The 16,408-nt window shown below is 47.2% G+C and overlaps 1 non-coding gene across 1 annotated transcript; it reads right to left on the bottom strand.

Annotated features, from left to right (window-relative positions):
• Positions 1 to 16,125: 16,125 nt before the first annotated feature.
• On the bottom strand, positions 16,126 to 16,197 carry trnaa-cgc (transfer RNA alanine (anticodon CGC)). Its single transcript has one exon. It is a non-coding gene; the product is annotated as a tRNA-Ala (tRNA).
• Positions 16,198 to 16,408: the final 211 nt, after the last annotated feature.

Below are 16,408 nucleotides of genomic sequence, written 5' to 3'. Positions count from 1 at the left end.
ACAAATTCTGCAGTTGAGTATCCCACATTTGAAGACATCGCAGGCATCAGCAAACCCACAGTACAATAGGTTAGCCTCATCCTGGGCGAACTTTTTTCTTTCATAAAAATCTGTAAAAATTACATTGCCAAACAGTGTCAAACAGCATCAAGTCAAAAAATACAAACAGTGCAAATGTGATCAGTTTCCTTCCATACAATCATGAGTTGCCTCACAACTCTTCCATTTCATTGTCATTTTGCATTTACAGCACACAGAATTTTCCCGATACAGTTCGAGGGGTTTCCCATGGATCCAGCCCCTCAGTTCAGCTTGGTGGGGGGACCTTACACTGTGGTCTTTCCCCATTGAGCCTTTGCTGCGGCTGCCCCAAGCTGCGCCCCTCAGCACGTAGTTCTGGACCTTGAAACGTGCCAGTCTGCAACATTTGGTCATGGACAACTCTTTGCACTGGAAGACCAGCAAGTTTCAGGCAGACCAAAGGGTGTCTTTCACTGAATTGATAGTCCTCCAGCAACAGTTGATGTTTGTATCAGTGTGCATCCCTGGGAGCAGTCCATAGTGCACAGACTCCTGTGTTACCAAGCTGCTTGGAATAACAAAAACCACTGCATTTTTTTTTATTTCCAAAATATACTTTATTCATAAAAATCTGTAAAAATGACATTGCCAAACAGTTTCAAAACAGCACCAAAAAATACAAACATTGCAAGGGAGATCAGTTTCCTTCAATACTGTCATGAGTTTCTTCACAACCCTTCCATTTCACAATTGTCATGTCAATTACAGTTTTCCATTTACAGCAATTGAGAATATTAACCATACAGTTCGAGGGGTTTCCCATGGATCCAGCCCCTCAGTTCAGCTTGGTGGAGGGACCTTACACTGTGGTCTTTCCCCATTGAGCCTTTGCTGCGGCTGCCCCAAGCTTTAGTGCGTCCCTCAGCACGTAGTCCTGGACCTTGGAATGTGCAAGTCTGCAACATTCGGTGGTGGACAACTCTTTGCGCTGGAAGACCAGCAAGTTTCGGGCAGACCAAAGGGCGTCTTTCACCGAATTGATAGTCCTCCAGCAGCAGTTGATGTTTGTCTCGGTGTGCGTCCCTGGGAACAGCCCGTAGAGCACAGACTCCTGTTTTACAGAGCTGCTTGGGATGAACCTCGACAAAAACCACTGCATCTCTTTCCACACCTGCTTTGCAAAGACGCATTCCAGGAGGAGGTGGGCAACTGTCTCTTCCCCACCACAGCCAACGCAGGGCACTGTGCGGAGGGGGCGAGACTTCGGGTGTGCATGAAGGATCTGACGGGAGGGCCCTTCTCACCACCAGCCAAGCTACGTCTTGGTGCTTGTCTGAAAGTTCTGGTGATGAGGCATTCCGCCAAATGACTTTGACGGTCTGCTCGGGGAAACATCCGACAGGATCCTCCGTCTCCTTTTCCCGTAGGGCCTTGAGGACATTCCGTGCAGACCACTGCCTGATGGACCGGTGGTCAAAGGTGTTTTCCCAAAGAAACTGCTCCACGAAGGATAGGTGGTACGGCACCGCCCAACTGCATGGAGCGTTCCGCGGCAATGTGACCAGGCCCATCCTTCGCAACACCGGGGACAGATAGAACCTCAGCACGTAGTGACACTTGGAGTTTGCGTACTGGGGATCTACACACAGCTTGAGGCAGCCGCACACGAAGGTGGTCATCAGGATGAGGGCCACGTTGGGTACATTTTTCCCGCCCTTGTCCGCAGACAAAGTGGAAAATGGCTCGGGTGACTGCCACGGAGCAGGAGTGGGGTATGGGCCAGACCTGCGCCACGCAGAGCAACAACGTGAGCGCCTCGCACCCGATGACCAGGTTCTTACCCACAATGGAGAGAGATCGCTGCCCCCACATGCCCAACTTTTGTCGTACCTTGGCTACTCGCTCCTCCCATGTTTTGGTGCACGCCCCGGCCCTTCCGAACCATATCCCCAGCACCTTCAGGTAGTCTGACCTGACGGTGAAGGGTGAAGGGGACAAAGGATCGGTCAGCCCAGTTGCCAAAGAATATGGCCTTGCTCTTGCCGTGGTTAACTTTAGCTCCCGAGGCCAGTTCGAACTGGTCGCAGATGCTCATCAGTTTGCGCACGGACAGCGGATCCGAGCAGAAAACGGCCACGTCATCCATGTACAGGGAGGTTTTGACCTGAGTGCCTCCGCTGCCTGGGATTGTCACCCCTCTTATGCTCGCATCCTTTCGAATAGACTCAGCAAAGGGTTCAATACAGCAAACAAACAAGACCGGGGACAGAGGGCAGCCCTGTCTGACTCCAGATTTGATCGGGAAACTTTCAGATTCCCACCCGTTGATTGAGACTGCGCTACTGATGTTTGTGTAGAGCAGTTGGATCCAATTGCAGATTCCCTCCCCAAACCCCATTTTGGAAAGCACGTCCATCATGTAGGTGTGTGATATCCTGTCAAAAGCCTTCTCCTGGTCCAGTCTGATGAGGCAGGTGTCCACCCTCCTGTCCCGTACGTAGGCGATCGTATCCCTGAGTAGCGCGAGACTATCAGAGATCTTCCTGCCGGGTACAGTACAGGTCTGATCGGGGTGAATCACCAACTCCAGAGCAGACTTGACTCGACTGGCTATGACTTTGGACAGAATCTTGTAATCAACATTAAGCAGTGAGATGGGCCGCCAATTTCTGATTTCTGCCCTCTCCCCCTTCTGCTTGTAAATGAGGGTGATGATGCCTTTTCTCATGGATTCTGACATGCTGCCGGCCAGGAGCATACTCTCGTATACTTCCAGCAGGTCCGGGCCGACCCAGTCCCACAGGGCCGAGCACAACTCGACCGGTAAGCCGTCGCTCCCGGGAGTTTTACTCGTCTCGAAAGGCTCGACGGCCTTTGTCAGCTCGTCCAGAGTTAGCGGCTTGTCCAGTCTCTCCCTCCTGCTGTCATCTAAGACCTCTGTGATAGATGACAGGAAGGACTGGGAGGCTCTGCTGTCTGTGGGCTTCGCGTCATACAGCCCAGCACAAAAGGATTTGCTGATCCTTAGTCTGTCGGACTGCGAAGACGATACCGAGCCATCTTCTTCCTTCAGGCTGCTGATAACAGAGCTCTCTCTGTGTACCTTTTGGAAAAGTAACGCGAGCACGTCTCATCCTGCTCGTTGGAGCGGACTCTGGACCGGAAGATGATCTTGGAGGCCTCCTTGGCAAAGAGCGAGGCCTGCTGGCTCTTCACCTCTTGGAGGTCCTCCTTGACCTTTACCCCCATTGACTGCAACCGGAGAAGATTTTGCATAATTTTCTGGAGTCGGGACAGTTCCCTCTGTCTCTCTCTCGCCTTCTGAACACCTTTGTGGATGAAGAACCTCTTGATGTTCTCCTTAATCGCTTCCCACCAGTGAACTGGAGACTCAAAGAGGGGTTACACGGTCCTCCAACCTTTGTAATCCCTTTTGAGTTCCTCAACGTTCTCTGGGGTCAGCAGTGTAGCATTGAGTTTCCACGTCCCTCTGCCAACCCGCTGGACGTCCTGTAAGTGACAGTCGGCCAGTAAGAGGCAGTGGTCGGAGAAGAACACCGGCTTGACGTCGGTGGATCCGACCGTGACAGCACGAGACACAAACAGGAAGTCAATCCTGCAACGGGCAGAACCGTCCGATCTTGACCATGTGTATCTGCGCTGCGCTCTGTCTGCAGGTTTGCTGAAGACGTCGTGCAGTTTGGCATCTTTAACTGTTTCTATTCGGAATCTGGACGTAGCGTCCAGTTTGCTGTCGTCACTGCCGGATCGTCCAGCCGCATCGATGATGCAGTTGAAGTCACCGCCCAGGATGACCGGCCTGGACGTCGCCAGCAGCAGTGGGAGCTGCTGGAAGACGGTCAGCCGCTCGCTGCGTTGTACCGGGGCGTACACGTTGATCAACCGGACCGGAGCGTTGTTGTACATCACGTCTGCTACGAGGAGGCGACCGCCCACCACCTCCTTAACTTCGGAGATGGTGAAGTTACCTCCCCGCAGCAGAATACCCAGGCCGGAGGAACGGCAGTCATTACCCCCCGACCAGATCGATGGCCCGTGGGACCACCATCGCGACCACTGCCTGTAGCTGCTGAGGTGTGGTATTCCACACTCCTGCAGAAACAGTAGGTCAGCTTTGACCTTGGCAAGGTAATCCAAGGTTGAAATACATCGCGTAGTAGATTTAATGCTACGCACATTAATGGAAGCAATTCTTACACCCATTTTTTACTAAAAATTAGTTGTTGCTTCCCATACCATTTGTCCTCGCTCGTCCCAGTCCTTCGGGATGTTCCTGCATACCCATCGTGTGCGCAAGCAGTTTCACGTTGATTGGGCTCAGAAACCCCTCCTGATTTTTCATGCAGGGTTTGTTCCGCTCGGGTGACATCGGGGGGCTCTTGTAGCCAGAGAGCATTGGGTTGTCCTCAGCTGCTTCCATCTGTTCCTCCTCGAAAACATCACAGCTCCCGGTCTCCCGGAGCTCAGGTGCGCCAGACGTGTCTTTGCTCCCGGTGTCCCGGAGCTGAGATGCGTTGGCCACGTCGTTACGTGTGGGGCATTGGGGTTGGGCCACGCCGGGTCCATCACAGCTTCCAGTGCCTGGGGGCTGGGATGCTTTACCATCCATCTCGGAGTTCTGCCGCCTCTTTTGAAGGGGCTGTCGTTCCAGCATTTCCCCGTCCAGTGAAGAGGAGTTGTTGCAGTCTGATTCAGAAGAGAGCCTCCTCTTGCCAATGGTTTGGGTGGTGGCTTTGGGATGTTTTTTCTTTGTGGTTTTCCTCTGGACCACTTGCCACTGACCTGTTTGTGTAGATAGGCTGACTGGAGGGGAAGCTATGTTGGATTTGGTGCTTGGCAACGAACAAGGCCAGGTGGCAGATCTCTCGGTGGGAGAGCATTTCGGTGATAGTGATCACAACTCCCTGACCTTTACTATCGTCATGGAGAGGGACAGGAGCAGACGGGATGGGAAAATATTTAATTGGGGGAGGGGGAATTACAATGCTATTAGGCAGGAACTGGGGTGCATAAATTGGGAACAGATGTTCTCAGGGAAATGCACGACAGAAATGTGGAGGTTGTTTAGGGAGCACTTGCTGCGACTGCTGGATAGGTTTGTCCTGATGAGGCAAGGAAGGGATGGTAGGGTGAAGGAACCTTGGATGACAAGAAATGTGGAACAGCTCGTCAAGAGGAAGAAGGAAGCTTACTTAAGGTTGAGGAAGCAAGGATCAGACAGGGCTCTAGACGGTTACAAGGTAGCCAGGAAGGAACTGATGAATGGACTTAGGAGAGCTAGAAGGGGACATGAAAAAGTCTTGGCGGGTAGGATTAAGGAAAATCCCAATGCGTTCTACACTTATGTGAGGAACAAGAGGATGGCCAGAGTGAGGGTAGGGCCGATCAAGGATAGTGGATGGAACTTGTGCCTGGAGTCGGAGGAGGTAGGGGAGGTCCTAAATGAATACTTTGCTTCAGTATTCACTAGTGAGAGGGACCTGGTCGTTTGTGAGGACAGCGTGAAACAGGCTGATATGCTCGAACAGGTTGATGTTAAGAGGGAGGATGTGCTGGAAATTTTGAAAGACATGAGGACAGATAAGTCCCTGAGGCCAGACGGGATATACCCAAGGATATTAATGGAAGCGAGGGAAGAGATTGCCGAGCCTTTGGCGATGATCTTTGCGTCCTCACTGTCCACTGGAGTCGTACCACATGATTGGAGGGTGGCAAATGTTATTCCCTTGTTCAAGAAAGGCAATAGGGATAACCCTGGGAATTATAGACCAGTCAGTCTTACGTAGGTAGTGGGCAAATTATTGGAGAGGATTCTGAGAGACAGGATTTATGATTAGTTGGAAAAGCATAGTTTGATTAGAGACAGTCAGCCTGGCTTTGTGAGGGGCAGGTCATGCCTCACAAGCCTTATTACATTCTTTGAAGATGTGACAAAACACATTGATGAAGGAAGAGCAGTGGATGTGGTGTATATGGATTTCAGCAAGGCGTTTGATAAGGTTCCCCATGGTAGGCTCATTCAGAAAGTAAGGAGGCATGGGATGCAGGGAAAGTTGACTGTCTGGATACAGAATTGGCTGGCCCATAGAAGACAGAGGGTGGTAGTAGATGGAAAGTATTCAGCCTGGAGCTCGGTGACCAGTGGTGTTCCGCAGGGATCTGTTCTGGGACCTCTGCTCTTTGTGATTTTTATAAATGACTTGGATGAGGAAGTGGAAGTCTGGGTTAGCAAGTTTGCCGATGACACGTAGGTTGCTGGAGTTGTGGATAGTGTGGAAGGCTGTTGTATGTTGCAACAGGACATTGACAGGATGCAGAGCTGGTCTGAGAAGTGGCAGATGGAGTTCAACCTGGAAAAGTGTGAAGTGATTCATTTTGGAGGGTCGAATTTGAATGCAGAATACAGGCGAAAAGACAGGATTCTTGGTAGTGTGGAGGAACAGAGGGATCTTGGGGCCCATGTCCATAGATCGCTCAAAGTTGCCACCCAAGTTGATAGGGTTGTTAAGAAGGCGTATGGTGTGTTGGCTTTCATTAACAGGGGGATTGAGTTTAAGAGCCGTGAGGTTATGCTGCAGCTCTATCAAGCCCTGGTTAGACCACACTTGGAATATTGTGTTCAGTTCTGGTCGTCTCATTATAGGAAGGATGTGGAAGCTTTAGAGAGGGTGCAGAGGAGATTTATCAGGATGCTGCCTGGACTGGAGGGCATGTCATACGAAGAAAGATTGAGGGAGCTGGGACTTTTCTCATTGGAACGAAGAAGGATGAGAGGTGACTTGATAGAGGGGTACAAGATGATGATAGGCATAGATAGAGTGGATAGCCAGAGACTTTTTCCCAGGGTGGAAAGGGCTATCATCAGGGGACATAATTTTAAGGTGATGGAGGAAGGTTTCGGGGAGATGTCAGAGGTAGGTTCTTCACACAAGAGAGTGGTGGGTGCATGGAATGCACTGCCAGCGGTGGTAGTAGAAGCAGATACATTAGGGACATTTAAGCGTCTCTTGGATAGGTACATGGATGATAGTAGAATGAAGGGTATGTAGGTAGTTTTGATCTGAGAGTAGGTTAAAGGTTCGGCACATCATCGTGGGCCGAAGGGCCTGTACTGTGCTGTACTGTTCTATGTTCTATAACACAGGTGTTGGGAGGCTCAGCCTGGCTACGCAATGTTACAAGGACGCTGAGTGACACCATCGACAACGAGACAGAGAGGAAAACACACAGAAAACGAATAGACTGTGAGGAAGCAAAAGTGAGGAACGGAGAGAGAGAGACAGACAACGAAACTGAGATGGAGAAACAAGGCATTTGTATGATTGTGCTCTCCCTGTTGTCTAAAGGTATTTCCTGTTGTGTAAATATGTTTTCTGTTGTGTAAAGATGTACCCTGTTGTTGTGTAAAGGTTTTCCCTGTTATTGTTTTATTTTCTGTTGCTGACCGTCTCCTCACTGTGACCATTTGTCCTGGTTTTATTGTGGCCAAAATCACCATCTGGTGGTGGAGAGGAGACTCTGCAGGAAGGGGTTGACAAAGTGGGAGAGACTCGGCTGGTCCGTGTTTGCAGTTTGTGTTCGTGTGAGCAAAAGTGATTTGTTACTGATTGATGTGTTCACTCAAAGGAAAAAGCTGATTGCAATCGAGCACATCTTGTTATTATGGGGAAACACTTGATATTTTGAATGTGAACGGTTTGCGTTACTACCAAACATAAATGGTAGAGAATGGTTTCGATCCATCGACCGCTGTGTTACGGGCCCAGCACGCTTCTGCTGCACCACTCTGCTAATTACTGCTGTCAATTTCAGCTGCCCGTTAGTGAAATATGTTCATTCCCCAATGTTTTTATAAAAATAGGATTGGAGTCGGATTTCTCAAGAATCCCGGACTCAGCAACACACGTGCTGACGGACTCACCCTCACTGCACAATGACACAAGGACACTGAGTAACAGCACCGACAATGAGGCAGGCAGAGAAAGACACACAGAAAACCAGGAAGATATTATCAGGACCCAGAAAGGAACAGACAGAGAAAGACACACAGAAAACCAGGAAGAGATTATCAGGACCCAGAAGGGAACAGACAGAGAAAGACACACAGAAAACCAGAAAGAGATTATCAGGACCCAGAAGGGAACAGACAGAGAAAGGTACTGAGCAAACCAGCAAGAGACAACGAAAGACTGATGATTTATGTAATTGTGTTCTCTGTTGTGTAAAGATATTTCCTGCTGTGTAATATGTTCTCTGTTGTGTTACTGTATTCGCTGTTGTGTGAAGATGTTCTCTGTTATTGTGTAAAATGGTTCCCTGTTGGGTAAAGATCTTTTCAGTTGTGTAAATATGATCCGTCTTGTGTAAAAGTGTTCCGGGTTGTTTAAATATGTTCCCTGCACTGTAATGTGGAGCTGAGTCTGCACTAATGGAATTGCTACAGTATCTTCCAGTCTGATACTGTATGAGGGCTGGAATGTGATCCAAAGCACAGTCTACACAAATTAAATTGCTATTGTATCTTTTAGTTTCACAATCCGGGGGAGTTTTAAACTGAAATCTCAGTTTGTATCTCAGGTTATGCTATCTTTCAGATTCTCTCAATCTGATATCACACTTGAGATTTAGACTTAAGAAAGGATGTACTGGCATTGGAGGAGTTCAAAAGCGATTCACTCAGCTGATTCCTGAAATGAAGGGGTTGACTTATGAAGAACGGCGAAACAGGTTATTCATTCGTGTTTAGAAGAATGAGGGGTGATCTTTTTGAAACGTACAAGATTCTGAGGGGGCTTAACAGGGTGAAGAAGGGTCTCTGACCTGAAACATTAACTCTGCTTCTCTCTTCACAGATGCTGCCAGACCTGCTGAGTATTTCCAACATTTCTTGCTTTTATTAACAGGGTAGATGTTGAGAAAATGTTTCCACTAGTGGGGGAATCTCAAACTAGGCGACATAGTTACAGAATGAGGGGACACTCATTTAAAACTGAGATGCAAAGGAATTTCTTCTCTCAGAGGGTAGTGAATGTCTGGAATTCTCTACTCCAGACAGTATTGGAGGCTAAATCACTGAAAGTATTTAAAGAGGATGTAAATAGATTTTTGAAATATTGGAGAGTTGAGGTCCATGAAGAGCTGGCATGAAAGAGGAGTTGAGGTCTGGGGCAGATCAGCCATGATCTTACTGAATGGCAGGGCAGGCTTGAGGGGCCGAATGGCCTACTCATGCTCCTATTTCTTCTGTTCTTATGTTATGTTATATCTAATGTTTATGTCAGGATGCACTATGGGAATTAATACTGAAACTTATAAACTCATAATGTGTGTAAATATTGGGCTGATATTTAACTTGAATCTCAGAGTACATTATTGTAGTTAATTCTGTAAGTTTGAAAAGGGAACTCTGTGCCATAATGAAAACAAGAAATGCTGGAAATACTCAGCAGGTCAGGCAGCATCTGTACAGAGAGAAGCAAAGTTAACGTTTCAGGTCAGTGACCTTTCAGATGCTGCCAGACCTTTTGAAAGTCCATGTACACCACATCAACAGCATTGCCCTCATCATCCCTCTCTGTTACCTCATCAAAAAACTAGAGCAGGACAGTTAAACATGATTTTCCCTTAAGATATCCATGCTGGCTTTCTTGAATTAACCCACATTTGTCCATGGGATTATTAATTTTGTCCCGAATTATTCTTTCGAGAAATTTTCCCACCTCCAAAATTGAACTGACCAGGGAGTGAAATGAGGTGAGTTGCTCTAACAGAGAGCCAGCACGGGTTCGACAGGCTGAATGGCCTCCTTCTGTGCTGTAGCCATTCTATGATTGTATGATTCTAGCAACAACTGTTGGTGGAGAGGCAGTGATGCAGGAATGGGTTGACAGAAATGGGAAAGTCTGGGCTGGTGTGTGTTCGGGTTTGTGAATAAAGGTGATTTGGAAGCTGTGTTCCAAATTGAAGTGTTTACTGGAAGGAAGAAGTTGATGTAAATAAAGAGTAAAACGTGTTAAGATGAAGCGTGGTGTGATTGTGGGCAGCAGTAAATGTAGTGCTGGTGAATTATTTGTGTTAATAAACTTCCACTGCACCCTCTGCTGCAGGCTGCTGTTTATATCCAGCTGTGTATTAGTGCTGTGTGTTAACGAGATAAATGTTTGTTTCAACGCTGTTTACAAAGCAAAAGCATTGCACTCAAACAGTCCCAGACATAGCAACACACGTACAAAAGCAAAATACTGCAGATGCTGGAAATCTGAAACATAAACAGAAAATGCTTGAAATAATCAGCAGGTCTGGCAGCATCTGTGGAGAGAGAACAAAGTTAATGTGAGCTAAGGAAACAGACCTGAACTGTTAACTGTTTCTCTCTGCACAGATGCTGCCAGACCGACTGAGCATTTCCAGCATTTTCTGTTTTTATTACAGCAACATAGGTGTTGGGAGGCTCAGCCTGGCTACACAATGTTACAAGGACGCTGTGTAACACCATCGACAACGGGACAGAGAGAAAAACACACAGAAAACCAAGAATAGACTGTGAGGAAGCAAAAGTGAGGGACAGAGAGAGAGGCAACGAGACTGAGATGGAGAAACAAGGCATTTGTATGATTGTGTTCTCCCTGTTATCTAAAGGTATTTCCTGTTGTGTAATTATGTTTTCTGTTGTGTAAAGATGTACCCTGTTGTTGTGTAAAGGTTTTCCCTGTTATTGTTTTATTTTCTGTTACTGACCGTCTCCTCACTGTGACCATTTGTCCTGCTTTTATTGTGGCCAACATCACCATCTGGTGGTGGAGAGGAGGCTCTGCAGGAAGGGGTTGACAAAGTGGGAGAGACTCGGCTGGTCCGTGTTTGCAGCTTGTGTTCGTGTGAGCAAAAGTGATTTGATACTGATTGATGTGTTCACTAGAAAGAAGAAGCTGATTGCAATCGAGTGCCTTTGGAAGCATCTTGTTATTTTAGGTAAATACTTGACGTTTTGAAAGTGAACTGTTTGTATTTTTACCAAACATAAATAGCAGAGAATGGTTTCGATGCATTCATCTCTGGTTTATGGGCCCAGCACACTTCCGCTGCACCACTCTACTAACTGCTGTTTTCAATTTCAGCTGCCCGTTAGTGAAATATGTTCATTCCCCAATGTTTTTATAAAAATAGGATTGGAGTCGGATTTCTCAAGAATCCCGGACTCAGCAACACACGTGCTGACGGACTCGCCCTCACTGCACAATGACACAAGGACACTGAGTAACAGCACCGACAATGAGGCAGGCAGAGAAAGACACACAGAAAACCAGGAAGATATTATCAGGACTCAGAAATGAACAGACAGAGAAAGGTACTGAGCAAACCAGCAAGAGACAGCGAGATAAAAGCAAAATACTGCGGATGCTGGAAATCTGAAATAAAAACAAGAAATGCTGGAACCACTCAGCAGGTCTGGCAGCATCTGTGGAAAGAGAAGCAGAGTTAACGTTTCGGGTCAGTGACCCTTCATCAAGGAGGCGAGGACAAATGGTATGGGAAGCAACAACTAATTTTTAGTAAAAAATGGGTGTAAGAATTGCTTCCATTAATGTGCGTAGCATTAAATCTACTACGCGATGTGTTTCAACCTTGGATTACCTTGCCAAGGTCAAAGCTGACCTACTGTTTCTGCAGGAGTGTGGAATACCACACCTCAGCAGCTACAGGCAGTGGTCGCGATGGTGGTCCCACGGGCCATCGATCTGGTCGGGGGGTAATGACTGCCGTTCCTCCGGCCTGGGTATTCTGCTGCGGGGAGGTAACTTCACCATCTCCGAAGTTAAGGAGGTGGTGGGCGGCCGCCTCCTCGTAGCAGACGTGATGTACAACAACGCTCCACTCAGGTTGATCAACGTGTCCGCCCCGGTACAACGCAGCGAGAGGCTGACCGTCTTCCAGCAGCTCCCACTGCTGCTGGCGAGTCCAGGCCGGTCATCCTAGGCGGTGACTTCAACTGCATCATCTGGAGATCTAAAATGGACCAGGGCGGGAGGGACACGATGTTCAAACCTCTGGACAAGGGCGGGAAAAATGTACCCAACGTCGCCCTCATCCTGATGACCACCTTCGTGTGCAGCTGCACCAAGCTGTGTGTGGAGCCCCAGTACACAAACACCAAGTGTCACTATGTGCTGAGGTGTTGCGAAGGATGGGTCTGGTCACATTGCCGCGGACCGCTTCATCCAGTTGGACCATACCGTACCAGCTATCCTTCGTGGGAATGTTTCTGCGGGAAAACACCTTTGACCACCAATCCATCAGGCAGTGGTCTGCACGGAATGTCCTCAAGGCCCGACGGGAAAAGGAGATGATGGATCCGGTCGGATGGTTCCCCGAGCAGACTGCCAAAGTCATTTGGCAGAATGCCTCATCACCAGAACTTTCAAACAAGCACCAAGATGTAGCTTGGCTGGTGGTAAGAAGAGCCCTTCCTGTCAGATCCTTCCTGCATGCCCGAAGTCTCGCCCCCTCCACACGCGTCCCTCGAGGTGGCTGTGGTGGGGAAGAGTCAGTTGCCCACCTCCTTCTGGAATGTGTCTTTGCAAAGCAGGTGTGGAAAGAGATGCAGTGGTTTTTGTCGAGGTTCATCCCAAGCAGCTCTGTAACACAGGAGTCTGTGCTCTCCGGGCTGTTCCCAGGGATGCACACCGAGATAAACATTAACTGCTGCTGGAGGACCATCAATTCGGTGATAGACACTCTTTGGTCTGCCCTAAACTTGCTGGTCTTCCAGCGCAAAGGGTTGTTCACGACCGAGTTTTGCAGACAGGCACATTCCAAGGTCCAGGACTACGTGCTGAGGGACGCACTAAAGCTTGGGGTAGCCACTGCAAAGGCTCAATGGGGAAAGACCACTGTGTAAGGTCCCCCCGCCATAGTGAACTGGGCAGCTGGACCCATTGGAAACCCCTCGTGTTGTATGCACCAGATATGGGTTTGCTGTAAAATGTCCATGTCAGGTAAAATGGAGTGGAAGGGTTGTGAGGCAACTCACTCCTGTATTGAAGAAAACTGATTTCCTTTGCACTTTTTGGAATGTCAACTTGGTGCTGTTTTGAACTGTTGTATAATGCATTTTTTACAGATTTATATGAAGAAAGCATATTTTTAGGAATAAAATCCTGGGGATTCATATGCATAGTTCTTTGACGGTGGCAGGACACATTGAGAAAGTAGTTAGCAAAGCATATGGGATCTTGGGCTTCATAAATAGAGGTACTGAGTACAAAAGTAGGGAAGTTATGCTGAACCTGTATAAATCTCTAGTTGGGCCACAACCAGAGAATTGCATCCAGTTCTAGTCAACACACATTTGGAGGGATGTGAGTGTCCTTGAGAGGGTGGAGAAGATTTATCAGAATGGTTCCAGACATGAGGGATTTTAGCTGTAAGGTTAGGTTGGAGAAGCTGGGGTTGTTCTCCTTGGAGCAAAGGAGATTGAGGGGAGATTTGATAGACATGTACAAGATTATAATAAGTATGACAGGTTTAGATAACTTACAGGGCGATGGGGATAGAGCGGGCGAATGGGACTGAATGGACTGATTTACATGGGCTTGATGGGCAAAATGACTTCCTGTACTGTAGTGACTCCAGGACTCAATGACTCTCTCTCCTTCTCTCTCTCTCTCTCTCTCTCTGTCTATCGCTTTACCTCGCTCTGCCTCTCTCTCTCTATCTGTCTTTAGCTGGTCCTCTAACTTTCTATTGCACTCTCTCTCTCTTTTTTTTCACTCTCTCTCTCTCCATTACACACATATTTGTCAATCACATGTCAAAGAAGGAAGCGTAATGAAGGAATGGCTGCGCCCTTGAAAATGTTTCCAGCAGAATAGTTAAATGTTTAAAGTTTCTGTAGGGAGTTTGACCTGAGATGGTGAGACACAAGGATGTGAGGTTATTAAAGTCTTCACCAAATGTAATAGGGAATAATTTTCTTCACTGGTGAACCCAAAGGAACAAATATGGCACAAGAATGAGAAAAGTCAGAGGATTGAGAAACATCCAATGGTTCTTCACATCTACAAGTCAGCAGACCCACAGAAATACAGTAGGTTGAGAGTTCAGATCCAGTGATCGACTGGACAAATATCGAGCCAGTGCTTTTTTCTTGATAAACCTGACATCTGTCCACTTGGCTATTGCACCTCGTCTCGATGTATCTGATAATACTAATACTATTTGCATTCCACAGTTGCTTTGAAATCACAGGCAATATAAATGGATTGGGAATGTCAATGGTCAGGAACCATTAATGGATTGGGAAAGTCAATGGACTGGAAAATATCAGTGGATTGAGAAATTCTATAGACTGAGTTATATCAATGGATTGGGACAGTTCAGTACATTGTGAAACATCAATGGATTAGGAAACAGGAATTAAAGGGACAGATGGAGTCCAACCTGGAAAAGTGTGAAGTGATTCATTTTGGAAGGTCGAATTTGAATGCAGAATACAGGCTTAAAGACAGGATGCTTGGTAGTGTGGAGGAACAGAGGGATCTTGGGGTCCATGTCCAAAGATTGCCCAAAGTTGCCACCCAAGTTGATAGGGTTGTTAAGAAGGCATATGGTGTGTTGGCTTTCATTAACAGGGGGATTGAGTTTAAGAGCCGCGAGGTTATGCTGCAGCTCTATAAAGCCCTGGTTAGACCACACTTGGAATATTGTGTTCAGTTCTGGTCGCCTCATTATAGGAAGGATGTGGAAGCTTTAGAGAGGGTGCAGAGGAGATTTACCAGGATGCTGCCTGGACTGGAGGGTATGTTTTACGAAGAAAGGTTAAGGGTGCTAGGGCTTTTCTCATTGGAACGAAGAAGGATGAGAGGTGACTTGATAGAGGGATACAAGATGATGAGAGGCATAACTAGAGTGGATAGCCAGAGACTTTTTCCCAGGGCGGAAAGGGCTATCACCAGGGGGCATAATTTTAATGTGATGGAGGAAGGTTTCGGGGAGATGTCAGAGGTAGGTTCTTTACACAGAGAGTGGTGGGTGCGTGGAATGCACTGCCAGCGGTGGTAGTAGAAGCAGATACATTAGGGCCATTTAAGCGACTCTTGGATAGGTACATGGATGATAGTTGAATGAAGCGTATGTAGGTAGTTTGATCTTAGAGTAGGTTAAAGGTTCGGCACAACATCGTGGGCAGACGGGCCTGCACTGTGCTGTACTGTTCTATGTTCTATGTTCCAGATGAAAGGATTGCATTAATCAATGGATTAGAATGTGGAGAGGCAGGAGAAAATGATGCCATTTTAAGTAGGGGGCCGGGAGTTAGTAGAAAGACCAGGGCTATTTTACTCTCTATCTCACTCCTTTCTTCTATCTGGCTCATTATCACATCCTCTCTCTCTCAGAGCGGTGGGAATCACTGGAACCCACACTTGTTGCTCAGGTTGTTTGGTTCCGGGAAAATACAAGGTCCACATCAGATTGACAGGAAGGATAAATATGATTCAGAGCCAATCATATTCCATTTAGTGATGTGTGCTCAGCCTTGTTATATCAGCAAAGGCAGCAGGAAATGCAAATCCTGAAGAGTTTTGATAGAGTGAAGAAGGAGAAAGTGTTGCCAGTGACAGAAGGGTCAGTAACCAGAGGAAACACATTTAAAGTAATTGACAAAAGAATTCGAGTTGTGACGAGGAGATTGTTTTTTCAGCAGTGTGTTGTTCTGGTCTGGAATGCAATCCTGAAAGGTCAGTGGAAGCAGATTCAATGTTAACTCTAAATGGAATTGGATATATACCTGACATGGAAAATCTAACAGGGCAATGGGGGAAAGGACAGGAGTGTGGGATGTGGGATTAATAGAATACCTCTGTTCAATATCCGGCATATACACAGTAATAAGGTTCAGTGCTTGGACCTCAGATATTTTCACTCTATCAATGGCAGAGAAGGCTGGAGGAACCATGTGGCTACTCCTCAAGTTCTTCCCCGTGTCCAGGATAAAGTGTAACATGACACTGATTTTCAGATGGCCAAAACAAATGCAACAGACATTTTTTGTGGAAACATCACATTTCAAGTGAGAAACTAATCAAAAGGCACAAACGGGGATTGAACCCGTGACCTTCAGTCTGCGAGACTGACACCTTACCACTTGGCCACCATGGCTTTTGTTAATGAACACCTGAGGCTCCAGAGGAGGATTTGTGATTCTTTTTCAATTTGGTTGAAACAGCATCGAGAAACATGCACAGAAATAAAGAGGGATTGTGGAATGGGTAACAGATCAGCCTCATTTACATCATCAGCATCATGAAATCTTCATTGAGACGTTCCATTCCCATCCTCAGCTTTTCTCACATCTGTACAATAATATAAG

This window comes from Heterodontus francisci, unplaced genomic scaffold (genome assembly GCF_036365525.1).
Source record: "Heterodontus francisci isolate sHetFra1 unplaced genomic scaffold, sHetFra1.hap1 HAP1_SCAFFOLD_102, whole genome shotgun sequence".
Taxonomy (NCBI): domain Eukaryota; kingdom Metazoa; phylum Chordata; class Chondrichthyes; order Heterodontiformes; family Heterodontidae; genus Heterodontus; species Heterodontus francisci.
This window is presented reverse-complemented; position numbering and strand designations above follow the sequence as displayed.